The sequence below is a fragment of the Toxorhynchites rutilus genome, chromosome 3, assembly GCF_029784135.1.
Source record: "Toxorhynchites rutilus septentrionalis strain SRP chromosome 3, ASM2978413v1, whole genome shotgun sequence".
NCBI lineage: Eukaryota > Metazoa > Arthropoda > Insecta > Diptera > Culicidae > Toxorhynchites > Toxorhynchites rutilus.
The window spans coordinates 1,718,710-1,734,120 of NC_073746.1; the positions used below are offsets into that span (position 1 = coordinate 1,718,710).

At 37.5% G+C, this 15,411-nt stretch overlaps 1 protein-coding gene across 5 annotated transcripts in view; it reads left to right on the forward strand.

Annotated features, from left to right (window-relative positions):
- The window catches only part of LOC129777015 (uncharacterized), a 140,526-nt gene that overhangs the window by 109,269 nt on the left and 15,846 nt on the right, over positions 1-15,411 (forward strand). Inside the window, exon 1 of one of the 5 annotated variants that reach the window (XM_055783046.1) lies at positions 6,452-7,132. The exons of the other annotated variants lie outside the window; for them this stretch is intronic. The gene's annotated coding sequence lies outside the window, so the exon portion shown is untranslated. Of the gene's footprint in view, positions 1-6,451; positions 7,133-15,411 lie in introns of those variants that run through there. 5 annotated transcript variants of the gene reach the window in all.

Sequence of the window (15,411 nt, forward strand, 5' to 3'; positions counted from 1 at the left end):
GACAAGTTTTTTTGAGAATAGCTGAACGTCTATAGAAAATAATTCAAATTAGGGTCATGACAACGTACTTTAAGTAGGAAAAATTATGCCAAGAAAAAAATTTCATACAAATTTTGGCTAATATGATAGAGAATAGTTTGCCTCATACAAACTAATGCCGTATCCAGATGTCGATACCTCATCGTCGTCATCGTGAATAGGTAACAGCGTTACGGTCGTTGTTAGGTCGATGTTTTTTTCGTCGATTGGATTGTGGGATTTTAGGTATCGACGAGAAAATAACTCCGCGTTACTTACCCGGTTTCAATGTGCTCGTGTTTACAGACGGGCCGCGTGTGCATGTGTTAGAATTGAGTGCAGCGAGAGAAACAGTTCTCTTGGAATGATTTTCTTGCAGCGGTACTATCGTAGCAATAAGTCGGCAATTATGCAAAGGAGACAAGACTATCGAGAGGAAACGTTTTCTCTTACTCTTTGTTTAGTTTTGTTGTGGTGGTAGAAAATGTAAACTGTAAACTGTGTTCGAGAACAGTTAAGGTTTCTGACCTTGGCTACAGTGAGAATATCACCGAAAAAAGACTCCACATGACAAAAGCATTACGGAGCCGCGAGAGACGAAAGGTCCAACGTTCCGGTGTGTTCAAACACACATACACAACGCTAACGTCAACAACACCCCCTAAGCTAAGTAGTGCATATATTTGTATTTTTGTTTTTTTTTCTCAAACTAGGTGTTTGCGCTAATGGTTCATATGCCCGAACTCCCGAACTCCCGAACTCACTGCTTAGGGTGTTCATACTGCTTAGGGTGCTCATACTGCTTAGGGTGCTCATACTGCTTAGGGTGCTCATACACTATTTGGCCGGAGTCAAGTGCTTGACTCTTTTTGGCAGATAAAAATTTGATCAACGTGTACTGATCAAATATATTCGACACAAAACAGGACAAGCAAATATTCAGTTTATGGATGCCTGAAATATATTTTTTCGATCTGTTCGTCAAACCTGTTGATACATGGCTAGGTTACATAAAATATGTCAGTCGATTTTTTTCCATATTTGATGTTTGACATTGTTTGCCACTGTTGATAATTGAAGAGTGCCAATCAAAATAGTGTTTGTACAAATTTCAAATTAAGCTTTATCTGTCATAGAGTGTCAAATGTGTAACCTCCGGACAGACGGTTTACGGTCGCTTTTAAATTTTCTTGTATGTTATATTTATGAATGTACTGAATGGTGCCTGTTGGAAGGGGGGCGATGGCTCCGAAAAATATGTCTCTTTTAGTGTTTTTGTGAATTTTGGTGCAGTAAAAACATTCCGATCTGTGAAATTTTGTTTTTTTTTTGAAGACATGAAAAAGAAAGTGGATTATAGTGCAAATACTAAAACCACAACAATTCTCCATCTTTTCATTTATAAATTCAGAAATTCAAGAACATGTGAAATTCAAGCATTCAAAATCCAAGAATTAAACATTCAAAAATTTAAAATCCAAAAATAGAAATTAAAAAATCAAAAACTTAAAAAATCGGAAGGTGTGATTCCTGAATTATACCCTGAAGGTATTTGGAGAGGTTCTCTCGGTTGCATTCTCGAGTTTCCCGCGGAAGGCTCTCCGACGTCGCAATTAGATTACTAATCGCGACGGCGAGGGATGTCTTTGCGAGAGGCCTGGGGGAGTGACCGGGAGGGCTCCTCTGGAACCAATAGGATCGGCGAAAAAGCGTACACGCGTGAATAATAGAATAAAGCGCCGGGACGATTGTTACTAGAGAGGTTTTCTCGGTGACCTTCTGAGGTTTCCCAAAAATAAAAATTGGCTCAGAGAAGGTGTGATGAATAACGGAACATATCGCCGGATCGGTTGACCTTGGAGGAGTTTTCTCGGTTACTTTCTCAGGTTTCCTACTACTGAATCTCCACCAACGCGATTGAATTTGATGAAAAGTACATGCGATGAATACTAGAATATGTTAATATAATATATCATATAAAATGTATCAATTTTACAGGTTTTCCTTCTCAGGATACCTGAAGAAAATCTCTGCCGCGTGTTGTAACACATGAGATTTTCGGATTTTTGTTCTGTCGAGAGGTCAATTGTTCGCATTTTCATAATCACATCACTTACCGCAGTGAATCCTGATTTTTCTCAACCATTCCCACTAACAACTATCCCTTCCTTGATAAACGCTAGGGAACCACGCTATAGAGGCGACCCTTCTGGCCTTCGGGCGGCGAATATCATACTAACATTCCTTCCCTTCCCCTGGTGACTGTAAGGACGTGGCCGGCGTCGTTATTGACCATTTAAAGCTCGAATCACCGAAAATTGTACAACGAGAATGATTTGCTAGTCCCAAGCGTCATTCTGTGTGTTCTTTGTGCAATTTGGTTGGTTCAGGTCAATCACGGAGAGCAACTACGAATTGTACAGTCTACCCAAGCTCAAGCTCAAGCTCTATTAATATGAATTGTGTTTAATGTTTTTCAACTAGAAAATGTTTTTATCCTGTTTTCCTCGCGTTTTGTATATGGGCAGATGAATTATTAACAAAAGAGTGTTTGTTCACGTTCACGGTCACGGATACTCTAAAACAGCCGTAAGATCGAAAAAATCGGAAGAAAAAGATTGAAAAAAGAAGAAGAAAGTAGATTGATTGCGATTTAATCGAATACAACGAATCGATCCAAAAAATAGGAAATCGAAATGGACAAGATAGCCCAATCCTATTTCAGAGTATAGACGCGATAGCAGCTAGAAGTCAGTCATCTGATAATAATGGTAAACAGACTTTAGTGATTGAGTGTCACCTTCAGATATGGTTACTTATATTAGGTATAATATCTAATTATCGTTCCATACATTGATCCGATTTCGTACATTCCTTATGGTGTTTTGCAATCGAGTGAATCTTTATTGCTGCCCAATCCAAGGTCGAGTAGATCACTTTACAATCTTCGGGATCGTCTAAAGAGGGTTATTTTGGAGAATAATGTCAATAATATCGTTATTCATAATAAGGATACATAAATATATTTCTAAGAACATCTCTAATTTGGTTTCGTTTGCTTAATTAATTATCGAATAATGCAGAAATTTCTGTTTCATTTGTATGGTAGCCCCTCTAAGAGAGGGGGGAGGAGTATCTAACCACCATAGAATCATTTATTGCACCCTAAAACCTCCACATGCCAAATTTCATTTCATTTACTTGATAAGTTCTCGAGTAATACAAAAATTTGTGTTCCATTTGCATGGCGAAGCTTCACATGGATTGGGCCCCGAATTGCTACATCAAGCTCCGTGGAATATCCCTTCTTTCCGTTTTCGTAATTCTACATTATTTCTAATTTCTTTCCACAAACAGATCTATGACTTTTAAAAACGTTTTGATTTGCGTTGGATCGTTGGATCGTTGACCAATATTTGTGAGATGTCCAAAAATGTTTTCAATGTGAGGCTGCCGTGGTTTGTAAATAAACTGTACGACGTATGATCGAAGATGGAATTTACATTGTTTTGGTTGGAAATGTTCAAGAATCTAAAATTATTCGTCCTTATATTCGTTTCGTTTGTTGCTTTCATTCTCTAAAAACTAAGACAAAATGTAAGGGCACAACAAAAACAAAAAAAAGCAATCCAACTCTGATTTTTGCAAGTTGTTTGTGTGCATCTTGCAAAAATTTGTTTACTTTTGATTGGTTAACGTAAAAGGAGAGAAATGCTAAAGGTAAGGAGATGAAATGGACAAAGCTGCACAGTTACCCCTTTTTCGCAACCGTTTTAAAAATCGAACAGCAACTTTGATGATTTTTTATGTCTTTGGACAGCAACCAAATGACGATATTTTGACATCAAACGATAGATTAGTTTATTGGCTACCACTTACCATCAATTTCATTCATTTTTGTATAACTTTATTAAGCAATAAATTCGATTAAAAGCAAGTATCTATAGTCTGGAAGGTGTTTTCAATTTCTTTAAAATAACACCAAAGAAATACAAAAATATGTGAACTTTTCTACAGTATTACTTTGATAAATGAACACACATTGTGATGTAGGACGAAAATCATCCGATTGAGCCTCCTACAGAAAATTAACATTCGGGAAAATTGAGTGTTCAAAAATCGAACGTTGGCCATAACGAAATTTTTTTTTCTGCTGAATCAATACCACCACATATAACCTCCGCAGCGCATTCTGGTTTGATTACTATGGAAGGTGGAAGGTTTTCTCTTTTATTTTTACATTTTCAATTGTGAATGGCAACAATACAACAAATATAAAATAAACAAATATTGTGGAAAAGTTACATTTTTGTCCTTAATAACCTCAGGTGATACAATTTCGTTTGTGGAGGAACAGGAGGAAATCATTAGTACGTGAAACGGTAATTCTAATGAGATTGCTGTTAGGAATATTCTTCCGCCGGATCCGGTGCACGATGTCAACGAACAAAAACACGAGGTGGTTCTATGCGGGCATCTTTCTGTAGCCAGCATAGTAAATCATGAGCATAGAAATCATAGCCTGAAATTAAAAATGAAGTGCTCCGCGCGATTCTGCAGCAATGATTTCAGTTGCAAATCGCCAAGAAAGCTTCCGGATGGGTATCCAAATATCGATTGCCAAAGGAAACTTTCCAACGTTATCAAATAATCACATATATGACTCCAAACAGTAAACAACACGTGAGCCCCCAGAACGCGAGTCCTGCTTTATGCTGCCTACGCTTAATTTGCATTGGTTGGGATAGAGTTTCCAGAGCCTCGCAAAAAAGCTAAATGATGATTATATTCACCCGAATAATAACCTCCCTATCTTCAATGCCATTGTTTTTTCCAGCGTATTTGTACTTTGCAGGTTTTGGAAATTGTTAAATTTTTTCGAGAAATGGATAATCGGAAAGAAAAAAAATCGTAAGCACTGACATTTTCCCATGCCAATAATAAAAATAACAACAATAACTTTCGTTTGAATGAAAAAGCTTACCGATAATAAGTTAAAACTACATGAAATAAGAATGATCACATCTCACCATAGGTGGATTAATTCAGATTTCTACGCCGAGACTTTCATTCTCTTGTGCAAGTTCGCACAAGAGAATGAAAGAAGTTCCCAGAAGTTCCCAGAATATGAAAGAAATGTATTTTTTAACGCCGTCTATATGCTAATTGCTGTGGCTTTTAGTTCACAGTGTATTTGTACTTGCAAAAAAAAAGTGCGGTTCTCGGCCAATGTTCGATTTTTCGAACAGTCATTTCCCGGAAAATGGAAGATGAGAAAAAAATAATTCTTGAACATTGGGGTTTCGTTAGCGTCAATAATCAAAATTACACCGATGGTTTTCGTAAAAAAAATAATTTTTACAGCTTGGTCGTTAATGGGTTAAATGGTTGTAATCTGGTATCACCAAAGTGAACCAAATAATATAATATTACATAAATTACACAATTACTCTTACTGATCACATAATTGAGTTAAAATAGATTTCCACTTGCTTTTATAATACAGCAAAGAGAGTGCCAACTGTTCAACATGGACACATGTTTAGTCATTTCTGATCTTTCTGCCAGTTTTAGCTGATAATTGTTCGATTTTGTCGCATTCCGGATTACTTTCTGATAATTCTCTTCCAATTGTTGCTGTATGCGAATGTCAACGCCGTCGTTCGGAAAACACCTCCCACTGCTACGCTAGTTCTTCTTCGGGCCGAAACAAGAGAGAAAGAACCCGCCCAAGAGGATTAGAATATACTACACACTTATGCTGCCTCGCTTCGGTTTCGCGCGCCCGATCGTCTCCTGCACATACACAACAATCACAGGCGCGCGCGAAAGAAAAGCGTTTCTCGTCTCGTCGTTTTGTGTTCATGCGCGCCACACTTTGGATGGAGCGTCTCCATTTGGTACCACCCCACTCCGACCGGAGGGGCTCCAATTGCTGCCAACTGGCTCCAAAGACTGCGATAGATGCTGCGAGCAAGAAGGAGGAGGAGGTGGACGAGGATTTGCCAATCCGCTCGCCGTGTGCCGTCCCATTCTCGCTTGTTTAGTGCTTCTGCTGAGAATGTGATTATTTTTATGCTATTTGAATACTATTTAAAGCTCTTGTTTTCCAACGGCGAAAAAGTGTGAGAGAAAGAGAGAGAAAGAGAGCCACGCGCGCATCGCATCCCAGCATCCCATGTGTTGGGTTGCCACGGCAGAGAGAGGGACTCTTCGGACGCACAATGAGAACCATTGTATTCGGTTTGGTTTGGTGTCTTTTAGCTCTCGCGTGGTTTTATTGTGTAAACGCTATCACATGAGGGGGTGGTTGGTGGAAAAGGGCTTTGCGTTTGAAGATCCGGTTGTTTGTTTTGGGTTCGGCTCTCGCGAGCAGAGCTTTGCCACGCGAAGAGGGGGACTCTGGTGGCGCTCGCATTGTAATGTTGCGCTCATTCGTCTCGGTGGAGTGTACCCGACCAGATATCAGAGGAATTTTCTTCTTTCTTCGATGCAAGACTTTTGTTGCCGTTGTTGTTGTTCTTGGTGATGTTGCTGTGATGATGGATTTTTTCGGTTTGAAACTCGTGCGCGCCTTCGCAACTTTATCGACATAAGTGATCATAATCATTTGCTGATTTATCAATCAAATGACGAACGGTAACAGTTTGTGATGGGATTAGTTGATTCCGGAAAGTGTTGATCTCAAATATCGATGACAATTTGTGGTGGGCCAATGAGTGAGTGGTCCTGTCTCCCTACTGGCATCAATCATAACGCCACTTGAGCAGCCGGTGACAGTGAAGGAAGCATTCCAGAAGTCGTGATTGAGTGATAATCAAACCGTTCGTGACCACCTGATGCCTATCCTGTGGATCATAAAAAGTGGTGGAAAATGATGAGATTATCATCGGTGGTGCAAAGTTGGATTTCAGTGCAGTGATTTTCCGTTGTTCCGTTGTCTGAGAAGGCAAAAGTGGAGACGGAAAGGTCCACTCAACTCCAGACAGAGATTAGTGAATGTCGAATGATGGTGCCCATGCTGAAGCTGCTCCTTTGGATTTACCGGTGATGAATGCGATGATATGCTGAAATGGTTCGGTGCATCCGGGGAGGAAATTGATTTTTGCCGACGGTAATTTTACGTCAATCTTGTTTGATTAAGTACTGCCTAAGCGAGCGATTCCGGGATTCTGGGCCGGGGGAGATGCGGCCCAAGGCGTGATTTATTAACCTGGAATCGTTTGAGTTTTCTCCGGGTGTCGTTCATTAGCCGCACTAATGATGGATTTAGTGCCGGACGATTTTCAATTAGGAAGCACGTTGATCCGTTTCGTGTTGAGGCCAGGTTCTTTCGCCGCTTCACTGTTCACTGTTCAGGCGAAGCGTTTTCTCCCTTCTAGCATCATTGCAACACTATCCCAGCGGAATGCCTATTCCACTTAGAAGAATTCTAATGGTTTAGATTTCGGCAAAAAATATTCGTTGCTGTAAGCTTAACAACAATTATATGAGTCAATGGAATAAAGGCTTCAGTTGAATGGGCCGAAATGGATAGTGAACATTAGGCATTAGCTCAGATCCGACTTGTCAAGTGGGGTTTGAATTTTTCAAGAGCTGCTAAATGTCTGATATATTTTTTCAAACCGAATTCTCGTGAACACAAATCGTAAACATTTCGTCAAAAATCACAGTGGATTGATCATATAAATTCGGTCGAGTTTTCTGGAGGACCCAAATCCGTGCGTAAATTAGTGCAATTATATAGATGTTAAGAAGAAAAAATATATAAATGTGAGTGGTTTTGATTAATTTTTATCCAAAAATGTATTATGAACCATAATGCTTCTATCCTTTGACATCACACTTGCTTGTCACTTGAGCCTGTATTACACTCTCAAACATTTGTACCGAGAAACCTAACACCCTGTATTTTGCACTACTAAATCATACCATTAAGAACGACTTTGAAAAAGTCAACCAATCTCAATCAACCATGGCTAAGTCTAACAGGCATCTGGCTGAGTTATCCCTCTTCAAAAAAAAAAAAAAAAAAAATACCACTTAGAAGCACTTGCTCAATCAATGAAAACATTTTTGAGACCATGGTCGAATATTTCGATACAGCTCAGCTCGGCCTACTTTGGACACATTTATAATTTTTACCACTTTACACTTTTTTTTTTATCAAAATCGGTTCGATTGAACAGAAAAAATGAATTTATTTGAACAACGCTGATCTAGGTCAATGAATTGTCTATGTCAATATAAACATATAAATAATGAAAATTGATTTAAAACTATGTAGGGTTTCCGCACTTCCACAATGCCACTTCCACTTCCACATATGGAATATTTTTTCCATTCGATTTTTTTACCCCTAACTGGACAGTCGATGACATCGTTCTGTTGGTGTTTTAGGAAAACTATTATTTTATATAAATTTCCGATCCTTTTTTGCCAGGATGTACTTTCCAAAATAGTCTGAAATTGTAAAATATGAATTCTGATATGCGCTCAGGCGCCTATGAACGGCGAAAAATTATTTGTTTCGAATTACGAAATTGATCTCAAATCTGTTGAATTTTTTTTCATCAATGCATCGATTTAAACCCGTCACAATTCCACAACTCCAATCTCCCACAGCGTAAAGGTAAATTTACATTGACCATGATATCGAAATGATCAAAATCCATGATATCGGGGGCATTGTAACCTAATTCGGTTTGGCTTGTGAAGCTTCCTCAGAAATGCGGCCAATACTTCATTTATGTCTGATTATAACATTCATTGAATGTTCTGAACTCATGTTTCTGTTCTATTGTGACATTTGGTGTCGGTATTTGCAGTAAATTGTAAAAAATGCGTCGTTTATCGTTTTATACGATTTATTATCTTTAAACTTTTCCATAAATTATTAATGAAAAAAAAAAGAAATTTTCCGCCGAATTGTTCAAACAGACTATGTTAGTGGACTTCGGTCATTACTGTTGAATTTATTGTTTTTAATGAAGAATTTATCTAAGAATACAATGTTCATGATGCGTCTCATAAGCCGATGAATCGTTGGTCCGTTTTTCATCAGAATGATATGCAATTAATAACGCGTTTAAGTATTTTTTCGAGCTAGGTAAAGCCACTGGTCTACAACAATAAGTCGCAGTCGATTAACACCTGGGAAGACAGCATTCGCCATTTTATCACTGATATACGGTCATTTCTGTAACAAGTGATCGAAAACTGAACTTCTTCCGACAAAGCTGAGGTAGTCATATGTCGGAAATGTTCAATCATTTAAAAATGGCAAAGAATTATGTTTCGAATAAAGGCAAGTTCACCATGAATGTCTGTTCTGTGCAAATGTCTGTTTACAATAATGAAACATCATCAAAAGAATGCAATTCTGACAGTTTAATATTCACAAACGAGTGTTCACTTTTTGAATAATCAAAACTTGAAATTCAAAGTGGGAACATTTGTTGGTAATGATAGAATTTTCTGAATCGATCTTTTTCGGTAACATTTCTGAATGTTTGTGTCAATGTGAAATCAATGAATCACTATGCGAAATATTAGCTAACGATACTGAGGAAAACCTCTTTCAAATTTCTTTGAAGATAGCAAATTTTTAATGAGAGTAATAAAATTTCTTAATGAGAGTACAAAAATGAATTATTAGATATAGTTAATTGAATGAATTGTTATTTCTTCGCGAATATCACTTTAGTGGTAAAGAGTCAGAAATAAGGTCAATCATGTTTTTTTCGCTTATAAGTAAGGTCAATTATTTTGGTTTGTCCAGTCCATTTTTTTGAATGCTCTAATTCAGCACACCTTAGTCAAATCAGGTCATGTTTCAAAACATATAAATTAAATTGTCTTTTGCATGATTTACAGTAGTTTTATAGTATATTTGTACGGAATCACATGTTTTAAAGGATTAAAGGATTTAAAGGACCATCTATTGGTGGTAATGCGCCCCTCATTTGAGCTAACTTTTAATCGATCACCAGATGATTATTTCGCACGTATTAGGACCTTTTCTGGATTATAACACTAACAAATATTGTAAACATCATTCTTGCACACCATTTGTATCAGATTTACATAGATAAACCATTAAATTAACGCATTTTGATGAATTCAATTCTGATCATGAGTTGTCCGATTCACTAATGTTGTTCTGTCCACATGATTTCTATAGCAACCGCTTGGCGCGCTGCAGTTTGTTTATTGTGTCCTTCGCGCATAGCAGAAATAAAGTTTGTCTATGTTGAGTGTCTTGAGGTGAACACTTTCAAAATGTCCAAGAAAATGTGATATTTTGACGAACGCCCAAATTATGAATAAATCAATATGATGACAGTAAACTCAAGCAATGATAAATGTAACATCTACTTGAGAATTCGAATGTTTTCATGCAAAAATGGTAATTTCTAAAGCCGGACAAACCATGACCATTTTTTGGACAAACCATGATCAGAGGTGGTCAAACCATGATCATAATTCCTCTTTGAGGAAAATCGTTAAAAAACATAAAAAATTGAATAATTTCAACGCCTCGTAGTAGTATTAGCAAATAGAGACTTGGGGCTTTACAACAAACCCAAACTAGTATCGATTATATGTGATTTTCATAAAGAAAATACGATTTGCTGCGACTAGTTGCGTAAAACACCTCATATCGGACAAACCAAGATTATTTACCCTATTCTGATTGAAAATTAGAAATCAAATAGGGTGGACTTTACATTATGCCGGTCACTGCATTTATTATCAGGTGACATGGAAAAATCATAACCTAATTATTCTTTGGTTTCATTTATTCCGGTATCTTTATTTCCACTTCCGAAGCGAATGTGATAATATTGTTAGTTCTCTTTCCAAGCTGTAGCTGCTTTTGGCGCGACCCAAACTCGTGTGACGCTTCGTATTATCAAGTGCGAACATTACAGCTTTTCTGTTTGAGCTTATCATCCAATTTATCCAGTTGATCCAGTTGAGAAACCCTCGAATGGGTGTCTATTAAATTCGCTCAACTGATTAATGAACTATATGAACCTAGGGGGAAAACCTACTCTGGAAAGTCGAAAAAATAGCCTTTTTTTGCATTTTCGGGAGGCTTTCAGAAATGTTGTGCCGAAGGGATTTTTCGATATTTCATCTCGTTGATAAATAACGCCAAGAGCTATGGTTAGAGGCGAATGAGCTGCAAAGCTTGAAGCCTCTCTAACACACACAAGGAAGGAAGGAAGAGCATTGAGGTCACCTCAAGAGATGTCGCATTGCTGTACAAATCTTTAAACATTTATCTTTTAGTTTAGTGGACTGATTTGGTTGAATTTTTTTTCAGCATGTTAGGATGAATTATCTAAATTGTTACGTTGCTGCTTTTTCATATCTTTTTTCAAAATTTTTTTTCCCGAATTTCGCAATAGCGATTTTTGTTGTAAAAATGGTTAATGGCTATTCAAATGGCCGCCATTTTGGGAAATTTTAAACTTTTTGAAAACCGATACGTAACAGTTACAGATAATTCATTTTTACATGTTGAAAAAAAAATCACCCAGATCAGTTTACTTGATTTTGAGAAAAACATTCCACCAGCAAGGAACTGTTTTATAGTGGTCCCCCCTTAATGTATTAGTTCGAGGAAAATTGTATCGCATTGGTATGGAGACAGTAAAAAACACGAGCCAAACTGCGACAAAACTATGTCTTTCTCAAAGTAGCTGAAAGCAACTGTTCACACCCGTGTCATGTCAACAGATAAACCATTCTTTCTAGAGGGTTGCCGAGGTTAGCCTGGAACCGATTGCACCACCAGAGGCGCCATTGGCGCCACGGTTTCAAAACTAGCTGCTAATGCACTAAGTATTTTTTTCGCTCGCACAATGCTGCTGGGGTCCATTGGAGCACCAGGTATCATTGTGAATCATTATGTTAAGATTTTGAATGCAACTTGTTTCTTCAGTCCTCTCAAACGGTTCAAATGATCCAGACAAACGGAAATGAACATTAATCAAGTCCGTTCAGTCATTAATGGCGTATTCTAGTGTAGAGGCATGATGTTTGGATGTGTTTTGAGCACCGAACGAGTAAAACAAATAATATTTTTTATAACAATTATTTAATTTTCTGTTTATTATTCTCATGTTAAAACACATCTCCAGAACTCTTTAGGCTTTTTTAGGTGTTTCAGAGCAAAAGTCAAGCTTTTTTTGCTCGAGATATTCGAACGAATCTTCGTGAATCTGATCTTGTACCCATCTTTAGCTAGTGTATGAATGGTTCTGTCAGAAATAGGCAGCGGGTTTCCTGCGTTGAATCGATAGTACTACATGGGCTGAAAAACCCCAAGATTTTTCAACAGATGGCGCCACTAAAAAATTAACAAGATTTTTTTCGATGGGTTCATTTCGTTTATCTGTCCACAAACTACAGTTGTGTCACTACCCGAGCATTCGTATAGAAAATGAAAAAAAATATCGTATTCAGATCAAACATTGTTTTTTAATGGAACAAAACTTCTGAACAATCAATGCAGTGGTTTTTTTTATCTGTATTATAGTGATTTTCAACTCATTAGGCTGGTTCGTCACTTTTACTTCCATTTTTGGAAGAATGTCGGGAGTGAGAATTGAACTCGTGACCTATAGCGTGAGAGGCATGGATGTTACCACTACGAAATGGTATACGAAGGTGGACTTCTGATCCTTCGAGAATAAAAGTTTATCGGTAGTTTAGTGATTTTAAAATGGGCTGTACAAGCACCTCGCTCTGGAAAGCCCAAAGGGGTTACGAATCCTGAAATCGTAAAACAAGTACATCGACTCGTTTTGAATAACTGTAAAGTGAAGTTACGCGAGTTAGCTGAGGCCGTAGGCATTTCAAAAGAACGAAGGGGATACATTTTTCACGACAATTTGAGGGAGAAATTCGTGTTAAGGGGAAATAGAAGTGTGGATTGAGGTCAGTTCAATGAAGAGGCAGATTTGTATTCATTATTCACGTCAATTGAAATACCCATTGACTAGAAAAGTTCATCATTCTTCCTCGCTCAATTCATCTTCTAGTCAATTCAAATTATGTCAACGGCGAATGCCGAAGTAGTCCTAGTCGAAGCGAAGCTACTGACTAGGACTACCGACTTGAACTACTTCATTTTCATATTCGAAGATTTTGGGCCCTGAATACCTAGGAATCAATCATCTCCTTGTGAAATGTTTCTCCTGATTTGAAAAGTCTGATCACACACATATCTGAAACAAGATTGAATTGTGCGTTACACGGAGTATAATAATTATTAACCCATAGTAACTCCTGATTTGTTGCGCGTATTCTTTAGTTTGCCAATCAGTATTCGTTCAAGGCGTGTTATTTGGCATAAAATATTTCAACTATTAATAAAAATGATGCAAATAATATATACATTGAAACGGTGAAAGTTCCAATTGGAACGTTGGTATCATTCAAGAAGAATCTTCTAATCTCCAGAGAAAGTGATTTATACCGTTTCTACAAAGATATGAACAAGAAAAGTTTTGCTCAAATCATTTCTTTAAAACTACGACATACGGGACATACCAATAAATGATACATATTTCAGTTCAGAATTATATATTTTTTTAACCCCTGAAGGCTGTAATGCTGACATATATGGCTTAGAAGCCTCTGCAAGGAGATTTTAACACACTTTATTAGTATCGACGGGATTCAGGTTTGGATATTTAATGACTCCTTAAATTAGTCATGAAGGCTATATGTTATACTAATTCGACAGACGATTATTTAAAGGCTACTCTTGTTATTATTTCTTATTTGAATATTTGGAAAACTCGGCAACTATTCGCATTTGACGGATTCCATGCCAAATCGTCTTAGGAGTTGGCAGCACTATCTCATATAGCAGTACAACGTTGTGGGTGTAAAGACATTGGTCACATGAGCAACTTTGCATACTTGAAATAAGAGATGAAACGGATATACGGTAACTATCCGGTATCCGGGCTATCCGGCCAATATTTGCTATACCGGATATCAGAAAATATAAATAATTTCTCATTAGCACAAGATAAACCATAGAAAAATAGCCCATTAACATCATTCATACATAATTAAAAATAATGTTTGATTACTGAAATGCCAGAATTGCATCAATATTAATTTTAGCAAATTTTGTTGTTTGGCGATACTCCTTATCGTGCAGAGCGTTTCTACTATTTGCCACCAAATGTAAGGATCGTGATTGCGATCGATTCGAAGTGCCTTCACATAACAGTCGATTTCGTTAGCATTGGAATATTATTCCTGAACCCGTCGCTGACTATATGTGCACTCTCGTCTTAGTCCAATATCCAGCTATCCAGCTTCGAAGCTTGCCGGATATCCGGTGTCCGGCATCCGGCTAAACCACTATCCGTTTCATCACGACTTGAAATCTTCGAAAAAGAATTAGACTTCGTTTTGAATAGAATTTATATTTATGACTCAAAAATAAAATTTCTGCAAAATTCTGGTCAAAGGATGGAATGTAGGAAATTGCTTAAATTTTCATAAAAAATACCAAACAAATTTCAAAGGAAATTTACACCGAAAAAAAATTATCTTAAAAATTATTTTGACGTAGGACTACGTCTTTAATTTATATACTGTGGTGTAAGTTCAAGGTTTCGAAAACAAAAGCGTTACGCCGAAGAACGAGATTTTGAGCATTAATAGCTACTAACAAACAAACGAAATGGTATGATAAACACTTCATTCGAAAGATAAAATGTCTACGCGTTATATGCTTTTTGATCCAAAAACTTGTTTCAATAGTCCTGAAATTGCTTTCAAAACAGGCTATTGAAATCACACCAATCGGTATACAAGCGAGTGCTACTCGAAAAGCCACTCAGTTATGATTGCGCAACGATTGAGGTACGGTCGCTGAAATGGATGGATGTTTCCCTAACTCAGACTTCTAAACCATGGAGTCAGGGGAAATCGGCATTGCAAAACAGGTGCAAGCTGCATGCGTTTCTGGAAATCGGAATGGTTCCCTAACACATACTTCAAAACCATGGAGCAAGGGGAAATTGGCATAGCAAGTTGGATACAAGCAGCGGGTACTTTTGTACTAGCTTGCATTTTTGCAAACCGGATTATGTTTTCCCAATACAAATTCCGAAACCAAGAAGTTGGGAAAATCGGCATTGCATATACATTCACGTCGGCAATATTTTTATACCCCCACGCATTTTAACATTCCGGAGTTCGTTTTGCTAACACGGTCTACAAAAGTGGGCACAAATGCAACACTTTGGCTCGATTTGGCAAGCACACTGAACTTCTACGCATACCGTTTGATGATTAGGCAAAATGATGATAACTATTTTCTGCGCTAACTACTACCATAATGCATGAATTGAC